A 23290-nucleotide genomic window follows, 5' to 3' on the forward strand; every position below is an offset into this window, starting at 1 on the left:
CCCGTCTCTGTTGCTTGCATGGCCTCCTCCTCCACCAAACCCCCCACCAACCTGGATGACTCTGTGCCATCTTCCCCCGTTGGGCCCTGTGGGGTCCCAGCTGCCCCTTCTGCTGCCGAGGAGTCCAACTCCGACCTCCGCCTCTTGGACCTCCCCCCGGCAGCTGCGGCCTGGGACGCGGCACCGGACTCCTCTCTCCTCGACGAGATCACAACCTGGGAGGGGAGCCGGGCCTTGCGTCTCCGGCTGGCGGTGGGATCCCCGCCGCTGTGCTCCACAGCACCTTCTCTGCCCTCTTCATCAGTTGACACTGCAGACAGGGAGAAATAAAACACAGGCATCAGGGCACTGTACAATGGACACATACACACATGACAGTTGTACATGAGTGGCATTGGCAAACCTCACACATGCCATCACAATCCCCAACACACATGTCATTTCAACTCGCACACATGAGCCATACCACAGCCATATCGCAACTGCCAGCACCATCCATACACATACAACAGCATGAGCAGGCAAAGCTGAGCCAGACATCACATGCAACACAGGAAGTGCACTACACATGTACACACACCACCACACTTGCATGCATGTGTACACCTCTGCCAAGTGTCGCAGTGTTCAGATGGGCATCCATGTCACATCTGCCAATCAGGCTTCCACATCCCGCTGTCACATGCATCCATGTTGCATCACTGTTGCACCCTTGTCAAATACACACAAATGCACATGTACACAGTGCTGATACATGCAGGTGAAAACAACATACATGCGTGACATCACGAACATGTCTACTTACATACACATTCATCCAAACATGTGTGCCCACACAACTGCATTTGGCATGCAAGCCTACACACACAAGCACAATCCATGTCTCACACATTACAGCCCTTGCATGTGTTAGCCTCACGGCCCTGTACACCCCCACCCATACTCGACCCCATACAAACAGATGTGCAACCTACACACTACTGAAACATCACCACACGCACAGCTCACAATCATGATGCAGGTACACTTACCGCTCGACTCCAGATGGGTCTGCCTCTCAAGGACCTGGACGTGGAGCGCTGGGGATATGTGTTCCAGGACCCTCATCTGATCTTCCGACAAGTGGCCCCGGCGCCCCTTAGCATCCGCTGCCTTCAAGAGGCGCCGGGCCTTGTTCAGGGTCCTGGACCTGAAGTCCTCCCAGCGCTTCTTGACATGTTGGAAGTCACGGACTGCCACCCCCTCCGCGTTGATGGCAGTCACGATGTCAGTCCAGATCCGAGTCCGTCCTTCCTTGTCGGCGCGGGAACTTCCAAAGAGGGCATCATACTGCCCCAGGACTTGCTCCACCAGGACACCAACTTCCCTGGCACTGAAGCTGGTGCCCCTCTGCCTCTCTGGCCGGGCGTTGTCAGTGGTGCCAGATGTTGCAGTGCCCGACATGACAACCCCATGACATGACAACCCCAGAGGCAGGAGTGGGTAGGCACCTGGGTCCTGGGGCTGGGCTGTGGAGCGATGGAATCCCAGTCGGGAGCCTTCGGTTCCAGCAGGGGTGGTCACAGCAACAGCACCCCTGGCTGATGTGCAGGCAGCAAATGGCAGGGCACGTGGGCAGCAGGCAGTCAGGCAGCAGCAGATGGCAGGTGGGAGCGTGCTCGGGGCTCTGGGGGGCAGTAATTTGGCCTTCTGGGCAGGAGCGTGGTCTTCCGTGTGCTTACGTGTGGCCAGCTTGATACGGAGTGATTTGGCACGTGAAAATTCTGCACGTCAGCGTGTAATTCGAGGAAAGGCCCTTAGCGCGTAAGCGCGTCTGCACGCATACGCAATTTCATTGGACAGAAGGACCCTCAAGCGCAGGCGCCCCTGTGACGTGACGCGCACAGGCGTGCATGGGCATTTCAGCGCACGTGAAAAACTGCACGTCCGCGTGTAATCCGAGGAAAGGGCCCATGCGCGTATGTGTAATGCTCACCTGATTCCCACGGAGGCGCAGGTCGTGGCAGGAAGGTGTCTGTGACTCGAAAGGTGATGTGCAGGACTCGATGGGCTTCCGGGGTCGAACCTCTTCGCACTGTGTGACGAACTCGTAGGGTGAGGTTTCTGCAGGTGAAAGAATATAAAGGTTAATGGTCTGGGTTGTGTAAAGCCTCTCTTCCTCTCACTCCCCAGCTTCTGCGTAGAGCCCCCTGGTCAACGTGCTCACCTTAGATAGGTGAATGCTGGACTCTCCATCTGCGTCTGATGCAGGGCGCTGTTGCCAGTTCCTTCACTGGTGAAACATAGACCTCTTGGACTCAGAGGACCGTTACCGTCGTTAACAGCACGAGCGGTGAGTTTCCTGACACCTTTTTAGTCTTTATAGTCTTTAGAGTCTTTAGGTGCAAGGCAGGACTTCGTATGATGCTTTTCCCCCTTTTGCTTGCAGGACTCTTGTGGAAGATGAAATAAAGCGCCTGGAAATGCGTGAGTAAATGCAAGCGCTCTAGCTGTCTTTTCCCCTGCAGCGTAGTTCGGGTTGAAGAGGCACCGGAGTATTTGCAGAAGTTCTATTGTGAAGAGCGCGATGAGCGTAAGTAAATACCTGACTAATGTCTCTTCTTTTGTCTTTCAGAAGTTTGTTTGCAGCGCCGGAGTCCGCGGAATGCCCGTGAGTAATGCAATGCTTCTATCTCCGCAGGCGGCGATGCAGCGTGAAGAATTCCAGAGTTCACGGGTGCCGGTAAGTAATGACAATGCTTTTGTCTTCACAGGCGAAAATACAGCGTGCCGAAATGACCGCAGCCGATGGATCAGGTGAGTAAGCACGGAAAGTTAAGACTGCCTTGCTAACCTGCTGTTTCTTGTTTCTGCAGGTGCTGCTGTCGACTGGATACAGGAATGGTGAGTATGATTCTTGCAGATTCAGGATCGAAAGAAGAAAGGCTGGAACAGACTCGGTGAGCGTTCTGCACCAGGCCCCCACTCATGTCCCCTATCACCCCCACCCCCCAGCAGTGCAGGGGCAGCCTCCACCAGGCCCCCACCCATGTCTACCACCACCCCCACCCCCCAGCACTGTGGGGCACCGGCCAGCAGGCCCAAACTCATGTCCAACTCATGTTCCCCTGCACCCCCACCCCCCAGCACTGTGGTGCACCCTCCACCAGGCCCCAACTCATGTTCCCCTGCACCCCCACCCCCAGCACTGTGGGGCACCTGCCAGCAGGCCCCCACTCATATCCAACTCATGTTCCCCTGCACCCCCACCCCCCAGCACTGTGGTGCACCCTCCACCAGGTCCCAACTCATGTTCCCCTGCACCCCCACCCCCCAGCACTGTGGGGCACCTGCCAGCAGGCCCCAACTCATGTCCAACTCATGTTCCCCTGCACCCCCACCACCCAGCACTGTGGTGCACCCTCCACCAGGCCCCAACTCATGTTCCCCTGCACCCCCACCCCCCAGCACTGTGGTGCACCCTCCACCAGGCTCCCACTCATGTCTCCCATCACCCCCACCCCCCAGCACTGTGGTGCACCCTCCACCAGGCCCCAACTCATGTTCCCCAGCCAACATGCCATCACAATCTAGATCCCTGGTCCCTATGGTCAGCCTCCAAATGCAAAACACCCACCCGAGTATTGCATCCACCCACTTAGAAATGGCAATAACATGATAGAACACCAATTGCAAGTTTGGAAACGAACACATGTCCCTCACATACACCCAATGGGTGTCAGTGAATCTCAAAACCCATATCATGATATGCATCAAACCAATGAGATGATACTACACATTGAAGTTTGATCAAAAAATATGTATTAAAGGAAACATAAATTGAATCAAAAATAAACAAACAGAAATGGGAATATAAAAAAATGAAAAGAAGCATGTCCGTGAAAAAATGCAAAACCAAAAATCATAATCCAAAGGAATGGTGTCCAAAGTCACAGTCCACAAAAGAAAATCCAATGGAAAATTATAATTGAAAGCCATTGCTCCATGGGTAAATTGTAAAATAAAAAGAAAATCCAACAGTGAACTATGTACAGATGAACAAGCCAGGGTCCATGATCCCAACAAAATAAATGAAACCTATCTAACAACACTACCTAATAAAAAAAAACTATATACAAAAATGTGGCCCATTGTCCAAAAGGTCAAAAAAAAATGCAAAAACAAAGGAAACCTTACACTAACTACAGAACTATGTACAAGGGCAGCGGGCTAGTCCGACGGCTCACTTTTGGATGTCCCGGGCCAGGGCAACATCGAACTCCTGCTCAATGTCTCGGAGGCGGCCCTCCTCCATGGCCCGAGGGTCCGCAGGGCCGTCGACGTGTCCACCTCCAACCCCCTGCGGATTGCCTCGAGGCACTCGGCCCGCCTCAGGGCCCTCCGCATGGAGTACTCCGCCCTGACCATCATGAGCCATGCCTCTTCCGCCCGCTGCCGCTCCGCATCTATGGCGTGGCCCAACCGCTGCCACACGGAAGACACTTTCTGTCCTGGGTCCTCCTGCCCTCCGGCCGATGCCTGCCCCTCCGATGTCGAAGGCCCCGGGCCTTCATGGCTCCCACCACGTTGCTGCTGCTGCTGTGCCTCTGCCCGTGCACTGCCTCCTGCACATCCTCCGCTGGCTGGGGTGCAGTCGTTGATGTGGCCACCCCTGCTGGACGTCCGACTCCCGACTGTGGCAGGGATGCCTCCTCCACCAGCCTGGCCGCACCGTCAGAGGCATCTCCACAGGGCACCCAGGCGACTGATGAGTGGGAAGATGGCACGGAGGACGACTGGCGCATAGGGGGTTCAGTTGAGGAGGGGGTCGCAGCAAGCCCCATCAAACGGAGGAATCTGGCCTGGGTGACCTGTCCCAGTAGGCCGACGCGGTCAACGAGCCATTCAAGATGACGTGCAGTCTCCTCATGAAAAGACTACAGGTCACCTCGCATGGCCCGTTGACGCAACGCCACACTAGTCAGGACAGGCTCAACCCAGACCGGATAGCCACGTCCGCAGGCAGAGGAAGGCCAGTTGTCGTGAGCTCATCCCCTGCCTGAAAACAGGTCTTGACGTAGGCATCCCTGCTGGTGCAAGATGATGCAGGGACAGGATCAGGGACAGGATTGCACACAGGCACCTCCGCAGCGGCCTGTGCTGCCTTCTGTCCCTGGTCCTGCACTGCACCACTAGCACCAGTGGAATCCCCACCTCCAGACCCCGTCTCTGTTGCTTGCACGGCCTCCTCCTCCACCAAACCCCCCACCAACCTGGATGACTCTGTGCCATCTTCCCCCGTTGGGCCCTGTGGGGTCCCAGCTGCCCCTTCTGCTGCCGTGGAGTCCAACTCCGACCTCTGCCTCTTGGACCTCCCCCCGGCAGCTGCGGCCTGGGACGCGGCACCGGACTCCTCTCTCCCCGACGAGATCACAACCTGGGAGGGGAGCCGGGCCTTGCGTCTCCGGCTGGCGGTGGGATCCCCGCCGCTGTGCTCCACAGCACCTTCTCTGCCCTCTTCATCAGTTGACGCTGCAGACAGGGAGAAATAAAACACAGGCATCAGGGCACTGTACAATGGACACATACACACATGACAGTTGTACATGAGTGGCATTGGCAAACCTCAGACATGCCATCACAATCCCCAACACACATGTCATTTCAACTCGCACACATGAGCCATACCACAGCCATATCGCAACTGCCAGCACCATCCATACACATACAACAGCATGAGCAGGCAAAGCTGAGCCAGACATCACATGCAACACAGGAAGTGCACTACACATGTACACACACCACCACACTTGCATGCATGTGTACACCTCTGCCAAGTGTCGCAGTGTTCAGATGGGCATCCATGTCACATCTGCCAATCAGGCTTCCACATCCCGCTGTCACATGCATCCATGTTGCATCACTGTTGCACCCTTGTCAAATACACACAAATGCACATGTACACAGTGCTGATACATGCAGCTGAAAACAACATACATGCGTGACATCACGGACATGTCCACTTACATACAAATTCATCCAAACATGTGTGCCCACACAACTGCATTTGGCATGCAAGCCTACACACACAAGCACCATCCATGTCTCACACATTACAGCCCTTGCATGTGTTAGCCTCACGGCCCTGTACACCCCCACCCATACTCGACCCCATACAAACAGATGTGCAACCTGCACACTACTGAAACATCACCACACGCACAGCTCACAATCAGGATGCATGTACACTTACCGCTCGACTCCAGACGGGTCTGCCTCTCAAGGACCTGGACGTGGAGCGCTGGGGATATGCGTTCCAGGACCCTCATCTGATCTTCCGACAAGTGGCCCCGGCGCCCCTTAGCATCCCCTGCCTTCAAGAGGCGCCGGGCCTTGTTCAGGGTCCTGGACCTGAAGTCCTCCCAGCGCTTCTTGACATGTTGGAAGTCACGGACTGCCACCCCCTCCGCGTTGATGGCAGTCACGATGTCAGTCCAGATCCGAGTCCGTCCTTCCTTGTCGGCGCGGGAACTTCCAAAGAGGGCATCATACTGCCCCAGGACTTGCTCCACCAGGACACCAACTTCCCTGGCACTGAAGCTGGTGCCCCTCTGCCTCTCTGGCCGGGGGTTGTCAGTGGTGCCAGATGTTGCAGTGCCCGACATGACAACCCCAGAGGCAGGAGTGGGTAGGCACCTGGGTCCTGGGGCTGGGCTGTGGAGCGATGGAATCCCAGTCGGGAGTCTTCGGTTCCAGCAGGGGTGGTCACAGCAACAGCACCCCTGGCTGATGTGCAGGCAGCAAATGGCAGGGCACGTGGGCAGCAGTCAGGCAGCAGCAGATGGCAGGTGGGAGCGTGCTCGGGGCTCTGGGGGGCAGTAATTCGGCCTTCTGGGCAGGAGCGTGGTCTTCCGTGTGCTTACGTGTGGCCAGCTTGATACGGAGTGATTTGGCACGTGAAAATTCTGCACGTCAGCGTGTAATTCGAGGAAAGGCCCTTAGCGCGTAAGCGCGTCTGCACGCATACGCAATTTCATTGGACAGAAGGCCCCTCAAGCGCAGGCGTCCCTGTGACGTGACGCGCACAGGCGTGCATGGGCATTTCAGCGCACGTGAAAAACTGCACGTCCGCGTGTCATCCGAGGAAAGGGCCCATGCGCGTATGTGTAACGCTCACCTGATTCCCACGGAGGCGCAGGTCGTGGCAGGAAGGTGTCTGTGACTCGAAAGGTGATGTGCAGGACTCGATGGGCTTCCGGGGTCGAACCTCTTCGCACTGTGTGACGAACTCGTAGGGTGAGGTTTCTGCAGGTGAAAGAATATAGGGGTTAATGGTCTGGGTTGTGTAAAGCCTCTCTTCCTCTCACTCCCCAGCTTCTGCGTAGAGCCCCCTGGTCAAAGTGCTCACCTTAGATAGGTGAATGCTGGACTCTCCATCTGCGTCTGATGCAGGGCGCTGTTGCCAGTTCCTTCACTGGTGAAACATAGGCCTCTTGGACTCAGAGGACCGTTACCGTCGTTAACAGCACGAGTGGTGAGTTTCCTGACACCTTTTTAGTCTTTATAGTCTTTAGAGTCTTTAGGTGCAAGGCAGGACTTCGTATGATGCTTTTCCCCCTTTTGCTTGCAGGACTCTTGTGGAAGATGAAATAAAGCGCCTGGAAATGCGTGAGTAAATGCAAGCGCTCTAGCTGTCTTTTCCCCTGCAGCGTAGTTCGGGTTGAAGAGGCACCGGAGTATTTGCAGAAGTTCTATTGTGAAGAGCGCGATGAGCGTAAGTAAATACCTGACTAATGTCTCTTCTTTTGTCTTTCAGAAGTTTGTTTGCAGCGCCGGAGTCCGCGGAATGCCCGTGAGTAATGCAATGCTTCTATCTCCGCAGGCGGCGATGCAGCGTGAAGAATTCCAGAGTTCACGGGTGCCGGTAAGTAATGACAATGCTTTTGTCTTCACAGGCGAAAATACAGCGTGCCGAAATGACCGCAGCCGATGGATCAGGTGAGTAAGCACGGCAAGTTAAGACTGCCTTGCTAACCTGCTGTTTCTTGTTTCTGCAGGTGCTGCTGTCGACTGGATACAGGAATGGTGAGTATGATTCTTGCAGATTCAGGATCGAAAGAAGAAAGGCTGGAACAGACTCGGTGAGCGTTCTGCTGCAGATGCAGAATAACGCGAAGCACGTTTCTTCTATCGGGTGTGGTTTAAATAGCCTTGGAGTGATGAGGCGTCTTCCTCCACGGCCCCGCCTAGGTAAGAAAAGAGTTCCAGTTCTAGAAGCTTTCCCCATGCTGAATCCAGGGAATGGAGCTGCCCCACCCAGGTAAGAAAGTAGTTCCTGTTCACAGAGGACTTCTAAGAGGCTGGTAAGTAAGCAGCATGGTCTGCTGGAGGTAAGTCCACCCAAACATCTGCACACATATTATGAGCCCGGCGCTTCCAGTGCCGGGACCGATGATTTGGATGAGCCTGGTGCCACCGGCGCCAGGACAAGGTCCAAAAGGTCCCCGTGGGGACCGGCTGGTGCCTAGGATTAGGGTTAGGGGCCTGCTTCCAAGGACGTTGGGCTGGTCCTGGCTCCTTGGAAGCAGTGATCATGACAGTACCCCCCCTCAAGGCCCCTCCTAAGCGTGTCTTCTCCGGGGGTTGTGGCTTGTCGGGGTGATTCAGATGGAATCTCTTGACCAGACGAGGTGCGTGGACATATTCTGAGGGTTCCCAAGAACTTTCCTGGGGACCGTATCCTTTCCAATCGACCAGATAGTATAATTTAGATCTGGAGATTTTGGAGTCTAGGATGTTCTTTACTTCGAATTCGAGTTCTCCGTCTACCAAAACGGGTTCTGGGAGTTCAGTCAATCGAGTTTCTGGTTGTACTGGTTTTAATAAGGAGACATGGAATACTGGATGTATTTTCATATGCGTAGGCAATTCCAATTTGACTGCCACCGGATTAATTATGGTAGAGATGGTGTAGGGTCCAAGATATCTCGGGTTGAAGGTGCGGGATCCTTTTAGAGGCAGGTGCTTAGTGGATAACCAGACCTGGTCTCCTACTGCGTAGTGAGGGGCCTCTTTACGGTGTCGATCTGCTCCTTTTTTGACTTGAGCTTTAGCTCTTTGCAGATGGGCAGTGGCTTCCTTAAAAGCACGGGTAATTTCAGAGTGTAAATGATCCACAGCTGGTGTTTCGAATTCTTGGGGAGGATCCAAATTAGAGGTTTTAGGATGATGTCCGTATAATAGGAAGAAGGGAGTCTTCCCGGTTCCAGAATGAGTCGAATTGTTGTAAGCGTATTCAGCGATCCACAGAATATCCTTCCAAGGGTTTTCAGTTTGTTGGAGCATGCAACGCAGATATTGCTCTAGAGTCTGATTAGTCCTCTCGGTTTGTCCGTCAGTTTGGGGATGGTGACTGGTGGAAAGTCTTACATCAATTTGGGCTAGACGACAGCAACTTCGCCAAAAGTGGGAGATGAATTGACTTCCCCTATCGGAGATTAAAACCGAGGGAAAACCGTGTAACCGAATGATGTTTTCTAAGAATTCTCGGGCCAACACCGAAGCCGAAGGTAGGCCCTTCAGGGGAATGAAATGAGCCATCTTGGAGAATAGATCCACGACTACTAAAATGGTATTATACCCTGAGCATGGAGGTAAGTCCGTGATGAAATCCATGGACAGGGTATGCCATGGACAGGGAGGAATATCCAGAAGGTGTAAAAGGCCGGCCGGTTTCTCCTTCTGACTTTTATTCTGGGCACACACACCGCAGGAGATTACAAAGTCTCTAATATCCTTCTTCCATGATGGCCACCAGAAATGTCTTTTGATCTTTTCCACGGTTTTGGTAATGCCAGGGTGACCCTCCATCAGAGAGTCGTGATAAGCAGAGATTACTTGTTTTTGTATTTTCTCACAGGGCAAGTACAATCGTCCTTGGAAATATGGTAGGTCTTGGTCCACTGAGAATTCTTTTCCCTTTAATTGCCAGTCCTGCAAATCGGCCGGAGTTAGGAATGCCTTGACTGCAGTCTTGATGTCTTCAAAGGATTGAGTGCTGACTAACCCCAAAATCCTTTGTTCTGGGATTATGGGTATTTGTTCTGGATTGGACAAATGTTCATCTACTCCCATCCGAGAGAGGGCATCTGCTTTTCCGTTTTTACTGCCGGGTCGATAAGTGATTATAAAGTCAAACTCAGCCAGAAACAGAGCCCAGCAAAGCTGTCTGGAAGATTGAGCTTTGGCCGTCTTCAGGTACTGTAGATTGCGGTGATCAGTCATTACGGTGACTGTGTGCCTGGCTCCCAAAAGATAATGTCGCCAGGCTTTAAAGGCCGATCTGATAGCTAAAAGTTCCTTGTCTGTAATGGATAGTTGATCTCGGGAGCCGAGAATTTGCGGGACCAAAAGGCTACAGGATGTAATTGGTGTGTGACTGGATCTCTTTGTGATAAAACTGCCCCCATAGCAAGACTAGAAGCATCCGTTTCCACGATGTAGGGGAGTTCTGGGCGAGGATGTTTTAGAACAGGTGCAGAAATGAATTTTGCTTTTAAGTCCTGAAAAGCTTGTTCTGCTTCAGTAGACCATTCAAAACGTTTGTTCTTTTTTAACAGAGCGGTGATGGGCTGGACTATCCGGGAAAATTCAGGAATGAATCTGCGATAAAAGTTTGCGAAACCTAACATGCTTTGAACTCCTTTTACCGAGGTTGGTGATGGCCACTTGATGATTGCATCGACCTTCTTCGAATCCATATGAACCCCCTTAGGTGACAATATGAATCCCAGGAACTCAACTTCAGTTACGTTGAAAACGCATTTTTCAAGCTTGGCAAAGAGGTTATGTTGCCGCAGTCTCTCGAGAACCTTTTTAACGTGTCTCTGATGTTCCTCTTCAGATGATGAATAGACAAGGATGTCATCAATGTAGACAACAACACACACGTCTATGAGTTCTCTAAGGACATCGTTCATAAAATACTGGAAAGCGGCAGGAGCGTTACAAAGTCCAAAGGGCATCACTTGATATTCGAATAACCCATACTTGGTGCGGAAGGCCATCTTCCATTCATCGCCTTCTTTTACTCGTACCAAGTGGTAGGCTCCTCTGAGATCTAACTTTGTATATATACATGCTTCTTTGACTTGGTCCAGGAGTTCAAGGATCAAAGGTAACGGGTATCTGTTTTTAACGGTGATTTGATTCAGGGCGCGATAATCTATACAAGTTCTAAGGTCTCCTTCCTTTTTCGGAACGAAGAACAAAGCCGAGGAAGCTGGAGACTTGGAAGGACGGATAAACCCGTTAGCTAGGTATTGGTCCAGATATTGTCTGAGGTGAAGATTCTCTGGCTCGGTGAGGGCATAAATCCTACTGCAAGGAGGAGTTGTTCCGGGTATCAAGTCTATTTGACAGTCGTAAGACCTATGAGGAGGCAGGGTGTTAGCTTGATCCTTTCGAAAGACATCTTGGAATTCCTGGTAGTCGGAAGGTAATGTAGGAACCTCAGAAGAAATTGCCGCCACTGAAACCTCAGGCCGAGGATAACAAGTGGTAAAGCATTCTGTAAACTGCACCGTCTTTGCTCGCCAGTCGATCTGAGGATTGTGTTTCTCTAACCAAGGAATTCCCAGAATGATCTGGAACTGAGGGGCCTTGATCACATCGAACACAATTTTCTCCCGGTGTCCATCTTGGCTTACTAGCGTCACTTCTTGGGTGGCATGCGTTACTGGTCCGGAGGCTATCTCCGTGCCATCCACTGTAGTAATGACGTCCTTTACTGCCTTAGGGACAAGGGGTAGATTCATCCTTGATGCCATTTCACGGTCCACATAATTGCCAATTGCTCCGCTGTCGATGTAAGCTTCAATTGCATGCAAACGATCCGGACGTGCTGGACTAATGAGGACCATGGGCACCACGAAATGCGAGGTCACGGGACAGATCTTAACGCTCGGCAAGAGGACCTCTACACTTGCCGGGCTAGGTCGTTTCCCTGCTCAGAACTTGTGGCACTGGTGTCTGCGGCTCCTACAGCCTTCTTAGCTGGTTTCACTGGACAGTCTCGAAGAAAGTGCCCTGAGTTCCCGCAATAGAGGCATAATTGCAGCGGTCTTCTTCTTTCCCGCTCCTTTTGGCTTAAAGGACCTTTCATCCCCCCTATTTGCATGGGTTCCACTGTGTCCGCTCCCTTAGTAGGAGTCTGTGGTTTAGAAAACACTCGGGTATCAAATTTAGAGTGATCAGCCTTCCTGTTCTGTAATCTGTGGTCCAATTGGACGACCAAGTCAATATAGTCTGAACATTCTTGTGGAGGATTCACAACTTGAGCTAACACATACTTGAGCTCTCCACGCAGGCCTCTGTAGAAAAGCGTTATTCTCTTGTCCTCGGGCCATTGAGTTTCCACTACGAGTCTGTTGAATGAGGCTATATAGGTTAAGAGGTCTTGATTACCCTGTCGTAATGAAAGAAGTTCATTGTCCAAGGCCTGCCCCTGTGCATGTCTTGCAAACAGTTTCTCCATACTGGACTGGAAGGCCTGGAAATCATATAGAACCGGATCATCCTGGGTGACTAAAGGGATCGACCAATCTGCGGCGCTGCCACTGAGATAAGAAAGCACGAAAGCCACTTTGGTCTGATCTGTTGGGAATGCAGCTGGTCGACATAAGAAATGTAAGCGGCACTGGTTGATGAACACTGCATATTTCTTTGGGTCACCAGAAAAACGTTCGGGCGGAGCCAAGGGCACATTACCAGGTAGATTGATTTGCACTGGATTTACAGATGGTGCAGAAGGATAACTTCCTCCTGGAGCAGGCAGAGGTGTCTGTCCTGCCTGCGTTTGTAGCAATTGCCTAGCGAGGTCCTCTGTTCGCTCCTTGGAAAGTATTAGTTCTCTTCTTAGAGAGCTTGTTTCCTGACGAGCTGCATGTACTTCTGCTCTTAATTCCCCGAGCAACTGGGCTAAGTGATCAGTGTCTGAGGTTTCCATTGCGCCTGGGTAGGAGTTTTGCGGTGGGCTTCGCGTTCTGTAACGCTCACCTGATTCCCACGGAGGCGCAGGTCGTGGCAGGAAGGTGTCTGTGACTCGAAAGGTGATGTGCAGGACTCGATGGGCTTCCGGGGTCGAACCTCTTCGCACTGTGTGACGAACTCGTAGGGTGAGGTTTCTGCAGGTGAAAGAATATAGGGGTTAATGGTCTGGGTTGTGTAAAGCCTCTCTTCCTCTCACTCCCCAGCTTCTGCGTAGAGCCCCCTGGTCAACGTGCTCACCTTAGATAGGTGAATGCTGGACTCTCTATCTGCGTCTGATGCAGGGCGCTGTTGCCAGTTCCTTCACTGGTGAAACATAGGCCTCTTGGACTCAGAGGACCGTTACCGTCGTTAACAGCACGAGCGGTGAGTTTCCTGACACCTTTTTAGTCTTTATAGTCTTTAGAGTCTTTAGGTGCAAGGCAGGACTTCGTATGATGCTTTTCCCCCTTTTGCTTGCAGGACTCTTGTGGAAGATGAAATAAAGCGCCTGGAAATGCGTGAGTAAATGCAAGCGCTCTAGCTGTCTTTTCCCCTGCAGCGTAGTTCGGGTTGAAGAGGCACCGGAGTATTTGCAGAAGTTCTATTGTGAAGAGCGCGATGAGCGTAAGTAAATACCTGACTAATGTCTCTTCTTTTGTCTTTCAGAAGTTTGTTTGCAGCGCCGGAGTCCGCGGAATGCCCGTGAGTAATGCAATGCTTCTATCTCCGCAGGCGGCGATGCAGCGTGAAGAATTCCAGAGTTCACGGGTGCCGGTAAGTAATGACAATGCTTTTGTCTTCACAGGCGAAAATACAGCGTGCCGAAATGACCGCAGCCGATGGATCAGGTGAGTAAGCACGGCAAGTTAAGACTGCCTTGCTAACCTGCTGTTTCTTGTTTCTGCAGGTGCTGCTGTCGACTGGATACAGGAATGGTGAGTATGATTCTTGCAGATTCAGGATCGAAAGAAGAAAGGCTGGAACAGACTCGGTGAGCGTTCTGCTGCAGATGCAGAATAACGCGAAGCACGTTTCTTCTATCGGGTGTGGTTTAAATAGCCTTGGAGTGATGAGGCGTCTTCCTCCACGGCCCCGCCTAGGTAAGAAAAGAGTTCCAGTTCTAGAAGCTTTCCCCATGCTGAATCCAGGGAATGGAGCTGCCCCACCCAGGTAAGAAAGTAGTTCCTGTTCACAGAGGACTTCTAAGAGGCTGGTAAGTAAGCAGCATGGTCTGCTGCAGGTAAGTCCACCCAAACATCTGCACACATATTATGAGCCCGGCGCTTCCAGTGCCGGGACCGATGATTTGGATGAGCCTGGTGCCACCGGCACCAGGACAAGGTCCAAAAGGTCCCCGTGGGGACCGGCTGGTGCCTAGGATTAGGGTTAGGGGCCTGCTTCCAAGGACGTTGGGCTGGTCCTGGCTCCTTGGAAGCAGTGATCATGACAGTATGTGACGTGACGCGCGCGGGCGTTTCCCTCAGCACAGGTTAAAGGTGAGTGGGCCCAGCAGTTCGCTGTACGTGCCTTTCATGGAGACCGACGTGTGTTGCTGCTTCCTGTTGTTTCGCGCGCCATCACAACTTCACAGCTATCAAGGACGTATCTCTTCTTTTGGGGGGGGTATTGGCTACATGTGTTTTTCTGCATCGCGCTAGTCAGACGGTGAGCCGCACACGCTCTTTTTCCCACTGCGGGTGCCCCTGTGTATCGCACCCATTTTCAATGTCATAGTAGCCTGCGTGTCCCACGCGTACGCGTTATTCATGTTACTGGGTGCCACTGCGTACTGCTGGAGGTTGAATCCACGCACGTAGGCTGCAGGGTTGCTTGCATGGTTTTACTGCAGTTTTGGGGTGCCTGAGCGTTGCGTGACCCGTCACTACATCACTGAGGTCACATACAGCCTTGCAGGTGCAGGGGGGCTGTTAACATCTTGCTTCCCACCCCCTTCACCCCAATTGCCCAGGTCAATTGTGGTGTACACCTCCCATTGGCACCACTCCATCTGTGCCGGCACTACTACATCTGTGCCATGGTTGGGAGGCCACCAAAGGTGAGGGGCGCCTCAGCTGGGCATCCTCCTCGTGGCGGGCATGGTCGGGGACGTGGCCGTGGTGACCAGGGAGTAGGGGGACTCCAGGGTGTCCAGGGCGGCCACAGAGAGGGAAGAGGCAGGGGTGCGCCACTTGAGCACAATGTTGTGCCATGTGTCGGTGCAGTCATGCCACCACCCCCTGTGGTTCCGGGGGATGCAGCTTCTGGCACTGGCGTTCGTGTGACCCGGCAGTCCGTTCCATCGACTGCCACGGGCCCAAGGGTAGTGGTAGCTGCAGGTGCAGCTGTTCACACCGCCAGCCAGGCTCAGGGTCTGCCAGCGCAGGCTGCGTTGGCACTTGAGGAGCCCTTGATAGATCTCCAACAGGCCAGGAGGGAAACCATAGGGGCAGGCCGGGCTGCTCAGACCAAGACGCGTGTCCCTGGGGCAGTCATATCATCTGCTGCCCCGAACAGCCGGGTGTTGGCAAGTGCAGGGGCAGATGCACCCAACAACACCCCGGTTGTGAGTCTGCCAACCAGGACCGTTGCGGTCAATGACCCTGCCACAGCTGATGTTGCTGCGCAGGGTCCATTAGTGGGCACCCAGCTGCCACTGACACAAGTCAGGCCTTTGGTCGTCCCTTCACCTGCCACTCCCTCGGCTCAATCCACCGAACCCACTGGCCATACTGGTCAGGGTGGCATTAGCCAGCCAAGGTCTGCGCCACAGTCCAAGAGGAGGAAGGTTGCACCTGCAGCACAGGCTGGGACCCCACACACAGCCACGACCTCCTGCACGTCGAGGAAAAAGCCTTTCTGCAAGCAGGAACTGGACTTCCTCGTGGACTACGTGCGGGGCCACGGCCGTGATATGCTAGTGGGTGCCAATAGTCAGACTACGGCTGCCCAACGTGACACCCACTGGAAGCATGTTGCGGAACATGTCAGTTCATTCGGCCATGAGCTGCGCACGGCGCAAGAGTGCAAAAAGCGTTGGAATGACATCAAACGCAGCACTAAGGCTAAGCGTGCCTCTAATTACGACTTGACTCTGGTGACTGGCGGTGGGCCTGCACCAGAGGAGGAAGAGCACACTCCGCATGAGGCACTCGTTGCGGAGTTCATACCACCTGAATTGGTCGAAGGAGTGGGAGAGGTGGCGGCCTTTGATGCCCAGTCCAGTGAGTGTTGATGCGTGTTTGTTGAGGACGTGTGTGTTTCACTTGTGGGATGTGTTGTGCATGATTGCCACTACATGTGACGTGTACATGGTTCTGATGTGTAAGTTATGCAATGCTTCCGTCATGCATGTCTCCTCTGCCTGCATGCGGGGACTCCATGTAGGCATGCTCCCTTGCCCCTCCTCTGCCACTCTGCACCCCAGTTCCACCTTTGCACTGGTGTTCTTCAATTTTGCCAATGTGTACTTTCTTGTTCATGCGTCCTGTGTAGATGCTAACTTCCAGCGTAGAATCTGCCAGACATATGCCGGGTGGTACAGCCTTAGTACTTGATGCAGGGTATCTCACTTGTAATGTGCAAAGGTCAGATGTCCTGCAGGGACATGATTGCCCATTCATACTCCATGTGCATTGCACGCATGCCCCTATGTGTCCTTGACTGGATGATCACTGTAATACAAGTCCTTGGTTACATACATTGCCTGCCATCTCATCAGCCTTCCCATGTCAACTGTGGCTCAGTCCTGCGTTGCACACATGTTTAGGGTCTGACTGTCTGTGTGGCTCACAAGCCTCAGCCTGTTCAATGGCCAATGACTCTGTCCAACTGTTGTTGTGTCTTCTTCACACATGGGCGGCATTCAGAGTTTTCATCATGTGACCTGCTTACTGTCCAAGCATCATTTGCAGTGTTGTCACTTGAATCACATTAAGCTGTTGATGCCAGTCAACACTGCCTGTCAATACACAGGTGTATGGTCAGCCTTTTGATACCATGCTAGGCATCCCTGCTTTGGTACTGGGGTGGAGGGGTGCTTGGCTTCTAGATATGGTACACATTGAATGCACAATGCATGTGATGTCTAAATTTGACATTGCACTGCCTTCACATTTCCTGGCACACACCATGGAGTCCTTGTACATGTAGGTAGTGAGTGGCGTACACATTTTCTGCACTGCATAGACCCACTTCCATGGAAACTGCCACCTTTCAACATGTCTGATCACAGAAGCAATTCAAAGTTGACCCAGCATGCATGCCAGGTTATATGTTGTGTGTCACATGTCTGCCTGATGCGTTTGCTGTCGGTGTGTGTGTGTTGTGTGCTTCTGACATGTGTAGTGACCTTTTTTCTCTCTATTTTTCAGGTGATGATGCAATGGAGGCAGAGGATGGTGTTGTCATGCCAGACACAGGGTTGTTACCACTACATCAACCCGGCACTAGTGGGGGTCGTGGGGTGGTAGGCCACGAAAACCCCCAAGTGCTACAGTCCATCTTGTCTCTGGCTGCCTATGAGTCCAGCCTTGATGACGACTCTGACGTCCATGTTGAGTTGGATGAGCTTCAAGTCCATGTGTCAGGGGTGAGTGATTCTGATGTGGACACTCCTCTGTCTGCGACACCTGCACTGAGGGATCAGACAGTCTTGGTTCCTCCGCCCGTGGTGGATCGGGACGCAGGGTCACCCTCCACACCAGTCACTGATGTGCCTGGGACATCACGTCGACGGGGGCATGTAGTCGTGCAGCCGCGGGCGGTGCCAACACAGCGAGGACCTCCGGTCTTTGGGTCCCGCAGGGGTCAAGCCCGGCAACGCGGTCGCCGGGCGCAACCGCAGTATACTGAGTGGGAGCAAGACATGACTGCCAATTCAGAACGCCAGGGGCCAGCAATGGAGAACATCGCTGAGAGCATGGAGCGTGTGGCCCGATCTGTGCTCCCCCCTGCTAGGCAGGTGCTTCTCCAGCAGCAGGCGGCACGGTCCACGGCCCGCTCGCTCAGGCTGGGCATGGCGGCCTCAGACAGGGCACGCCAGGCTGAAATGTTGTCTCTGCGTCAAGCAATTGCTGCTCACTCAGAGGCGCACATGGATGCCCTGAGGGAGGAGTATGCTTCCCTCAAATCCCCTCTGGGTGTCCTTATGATGTCCCAGAGGCAGCGGGCAGAGGAGAGGTTTGCACAGCTTGAGCGTACCATCTCGGCTGAGCTACAGGCCTGCCGGGAGGTGCAGCGGTTGTCCAGCCAGGCCTTGCAAGAGGAACTCAGTGTTACACGTGCTACCTTGCAAGAGGAAGCACGTGTATCACGTGAGGTTCTGCATGCAGACCTACGTCACATCGCCACACAGAACCAGGCTCACCCGTCCGGCAGACTTGCTGCCGACGAGGGGCAAGCTGCGGCTAGGCGTGGCCTGGCTACTGTGCCACGTCCTCCTTTACAGGATGAGCCAGACTCGGACGACCATCTATCTCCCACATAGGTCGGGCTGTGCAGGCGTTGAGCCCATGGAGGTTTTTTTTTGGCTCAGCATCATCGCATGTGGATGTTGAGCAGCACCCTGTACCTCCCCCCTCCTGGGTGCCTCCCCTCCCCCCCGGGTCGTATGTGGCCATTTTTGATTTTTCTTTTAGTTTAGTTAGTTAAGTTTCTGTTTGATAGTTAGTTTAATTAGGTAATGTAGGTTTTCCATAGTTAGTGTAATTAGTTAATATAGTTTAAAATTGCTTGTCTATTGTGCTTTCATGTGACGGTGCGGTGCTTTGTGTCTTTTGAAGGCATCCACTGTCTGTTCCAGCTGGGCCCTTCAGGCTTGTCTTGTGTTTGTGTTTGCTGCTTGGGGTCCTTGACTCACATATGCCACTCCTGCCTCCCTTATCCATGGGCTCGCAAGGATGGTTCGGTGTCACAACCTTTTACACAACGGCTTTGGACTGTCATATCTGTGGCATGTCTGGTGCTGTGCGACTTGTGTTTACACCCCTAGTGGGGATGATTTTGGTGTTATTGTCCACTGTTCAGCTTTTGCTAGATGGGGTGTTTCATGATTAATGTGTACATTCATTGCTATGCATTGTGTAGTATGTTTCTTATCTTTACTGTACACGTGCTTGTTGCAATTTATGCTGTAGATAGTGTTCCACACTTTGGATGTGAAAGACGGACTGATGGTGTGATTTATGATGTGACTCTCTGACATGGTCAAGTAATGAGATGCCTGAAGAGACACACACAGATGACTTTGAAGCATTAATCATGTGTTTCATGCCCTTTCTGCAGGGGGGATGAGCCTCCAGAGCACCGTTGCCAGCAGACATGGCCCATTGGACGACGGAATTCTGGACACGTTTGTTGGTGCTCACATGCACATGTGTGCACAAGCAGAGGCACAGGGATTGCAGACCTACATCCTAGAACTGCTGACGTGTTCCAAGGAACTCCAGGCAAGGTGAGCAGCACAGGGGGGCCACAACACAGCAAAGCTTGCACCAGGCGAGTTGCACATGCAGGCTTAGTCACAGCACTGAGGGTGAGCTTGGACGAATATTGGTGTTGAAGCACACAATGCAGCTCAGATGTGTTGGTGGACTGATGGCTGTTGATTGTAAGGTTGTCTGGGACACCTGCAGGGGCAGTGGCACATACCCTCCGGTACACCAAGGTCCATCGAGGCACGTGTATCAACCATGTAGCCTTCCGAGACATGGAAAGGGGCAGCTCACAGGGACATACAGCAAGGGACATACTCGGGTGCAGTGCATTTCATTTTTATGTACATTATGATAAATACACTGCCAACTTTGTTTCGGTCATGGTGGTACACAACTTGCTCTGAAGTCATGGCTTGCTATATGGGTATGTCTGCTTACCCAGGGAACATTGCATGTTGTGTGAATTGTGACACATTGGTGTTCCATTTGCCACGCACCCACCGGCGGCTGACTTACTGCATTGACTGTGTATGACCCATCACAGGGGTAATGTTATATATGGGTACGAAGCATCTACACCAGATTGTCTGTTTGTAGAGTAGTTTGTTGCTATGGGGCATGTTTGGTGGTGTGTTTATGTGTAATTGGCACATACAGGTTGTTGACTGTGGCTCTCTTTGTAGCATTGCAGTGCTCCTGTAACCGGACCTGAGAGTGCGCAGGCAGGAGGCCAGCACTCAAAACCAGAGCTAAGTGTCTTGTTGTTTTTCTTTCAAACTGCTCTGCATAGGCTTGATGGGGGGTGCACTAATGCATGGATGAATGTGTAATTCAATTTGGTATGTTTTTTTCCCACTAATCACCCGGAATCCTATGCAATTTTGAACCCTGTACCCTCTACCCGGTGTTCCTGCTTCCCGTACCTATCCAAGCAACGTTCCCTAACCCTCTTTCCCCGCTGGGGTTGCGGATGCCTGTGTAAGCCCCAAACTTGCAGGCGCCAAAACCCTAAGGGGGTGGTTGGTTCGTGCCACTCCTAAGCCTGGACTACAGAAGGCCATGACAATGATGTCCAAGTTTGTTTGGATTGTGTATGTGTTCATGCAGGTAGTACATTTTCGTGCATTCCCTAGTTTCATGTGTCATTCCTCCTCCCCTCTCCTGCCACTCATTCCAGTTATCCAGTGTGCCAACACCTGTCCCGACTGCATATCCCTGAACCTCCTTCCGCACCAGGGACTCAGGGGCCTGTGTGAGTTTGACCTTGCAGGCACCCGGGACACGGTGGGGGTGGTTGTTTCGTGACACTTCCCCGCCTGTACACGGGACCTGTGACAGTACACATCCGTTCATGGTGCATCATTCTATGTATTGTACCACACATGGTTCACATTCTGTTGTGACATTGTTTTACTGTGCTACCTTGGTTGTTGCATCATTGTGGTAGTACTTGGCCTTTGTGAGGTACTGCTACGTCAAGTCACCTACTGGAGGGTGTTCTGGTTCATTTTTATGCCTTGGATTTTGTGATTTTGGAAATGAGTGTGGATTCTGAGGGTGCAGGCACCTTTTTACACACAAGGTGGGAGATGGTGACGAAGGGTAAAGGTGATCCTGTGGCCAGGTGGAATTGAGGGTTGAAGGCTCCATGACCCAGGTGCAGTTGTTCAGTGGGTCATGGTCATCTGTGAGGGAGGGGGGAGTTATTGTTGATAGTTGCCTTGCCCTGCAGTGTGATGGGAACCCTGACATTGTAATGGTGGTATCCTATGTACATGTTGTGTTCTGCTGATCAATGCCTGTTCATGTGTTGTGTTTACCTTTCAGGTGCGAGGGGATAGTTGTGGTTTGACATGCTGGGGTGTACACATGGTGAATGTTCACATGTGATGTGTAGAGAACACTGATGGTCACTTGATTGCACATGCATATGTTGAGTGCATGTCCTTGCTGACCCACACACTTGCACTCTGATGCACTACATGTACTACCACCCTTGCATATCCACGTGTACACTGTTTGCCTTCTGGTGCCCACTGTGTCCCTGCAGCACATGGTCTGTGACCAATTATGGATCCTGTACATGCCTAATTTGCTTTTTGATGTGGTCTGTCGCTTAGATGTGATGCTCAGGGTGTGCATCACACACAATGGCTGTTCACTGTGCTGTGCGCTGAGCAGTGTGTTGCAGGAGTAGGACACAGCACACAGAAGCTGCAGTGTTGATTTTGCAATGCACAATGTGCATGTAGACAGGCATTCATTGTTATGTTACGTCTACAACTCTTGTAATGCATTTGGAAATGACTTATTTTGGGTGGGAGGTTGTTGGTCAGTCATTTCATCTGATTCCAGGTCAGGCATCATTGTCTGATGCCACTGTACATTTTGGACATGGCAATGTGTACCTTATTGTTACTGTGTTGGTGTATGGGTATTGCTTGCCATGTCATGTTGTGGTTTGGGAGGGTTTGAGTGACATAACAGTGATGGCCATGGCCTGTTTTGCAGGTGTGTGTGATTCACACCTTGCATGTCAGGGTCATCCGCTTCTCAAAGCAACTAGCTGGGGGTAGATCTCTCTCCGCGGCAGGGCCCTCCCTCTGGAACAGCCTTCTTGCCTCACTGGAACTTGAGGAGAACCATCTCCGGTTCGGGAAGCACCTCAAGACCTTCCTCTTTGCTTCTGCTTTCTCTCTGCCTCTCCCTTGCAAAATTCTTCACTGGAACTGCACTGGATCTGCAACTGGGCCACTCTCACTGACCTCGGTCCCTGGCCCAGCCACTCTCCACTTGCACTGCCTCCCTGGCAACCCCTGCACTGCGGTACTGTCTCTCTATCCCTACAGCCCCCCCTTCCCAGCACTTGTCTGCACTTACCTTTGCAGTTGCCACCAGCTGGCCTATGTATTTGTTTTTTGGTCTACTTACCCTGTACTGCACTCCCCCCCTCCCCCTTGCACTTTTCCCTTCCACCCTACCCCTGCACTTGCACAATCTAAATGACACCTGGCCTAGTAGTACCGTTGTCTATCTTCCCTTGTTCCTCCCTCCCTGCCTCATCGCACCTTGAAATACTTGTGTATAGGCCATATCATGTCATGTCATGTCATATGTGTGCCTTTTGGTCACACAGGATAGCTTGTGTTTAAGTAGCTAGGGATGCAGACAATGTGGCACTTCCATGGCAACTATCTCAGGGTGGTAGGGTTGTGACAGTTGACTGTCTCTTTGTCATCATCGATTGTCACCTGGTATATGCCAGGCCTGTGTGCACTCCGCAGGGGTGGGAGTTTAGGTGAAAAATGTGGCCACAAGCTGGGTCTGGGCTTCCTCGCCACGTGCCCTGTCCCCTCCCATGGCCAGCGCCTGTGGTTGGGGATGTGGGGGCACCACCATGTCCACCGGGACGCCCTGCCGTGTTGCAACATTGTGCAGGACACATGCTGCCACAATGATCCTGCACACTACTGGTGGTGCATAGAGTAGCTGCCCGCCAGAGCGGTCAAGGGAGCGGAAACGTGACTTGAGCACTCCGAATGTGCGTTCCACTATGGCCCTGGTTGCAATATGGGCGGCGTTGTATCTTACCTGGGGTGGTGTGGTGGGGTTCCGGATTGGCGTCATCATGTGGTTGCTCAGAGGGTAGGCACTGTCCCCTGGGGAGCTGTAAATGGTTGTGATTATTGGGGTTTGTTTATTTGTGTGTGTGTGTGTGTGTGTGTGTGTGTGTGTGTGTGTGTGTGTGTGACATGCATGCATGTGCAAGGGCATTTGTACTCACCTAGGAGCCATGTGTCGCCATGCTGCCCAGCTTCCAGGGCCCGGCTCAGGGCGGACATTCTGTA

Source organism: Ambystoma mexicanum, chromosome 2q (assembly GCF_040938575.1).
Source record: "Ambystoma mexicanum isolate Mex_15411 chromosome 2q, UKY_AmexF1_1, whole genome shotgun sequence".
In the NCBI taxonomy this organism is placed as follows: Eukaryota; Metazoa; Chordata; class Amphibia; order Caudata; family Ambystomatidae; genus Ambystoma; species Ambystoma mexicanum.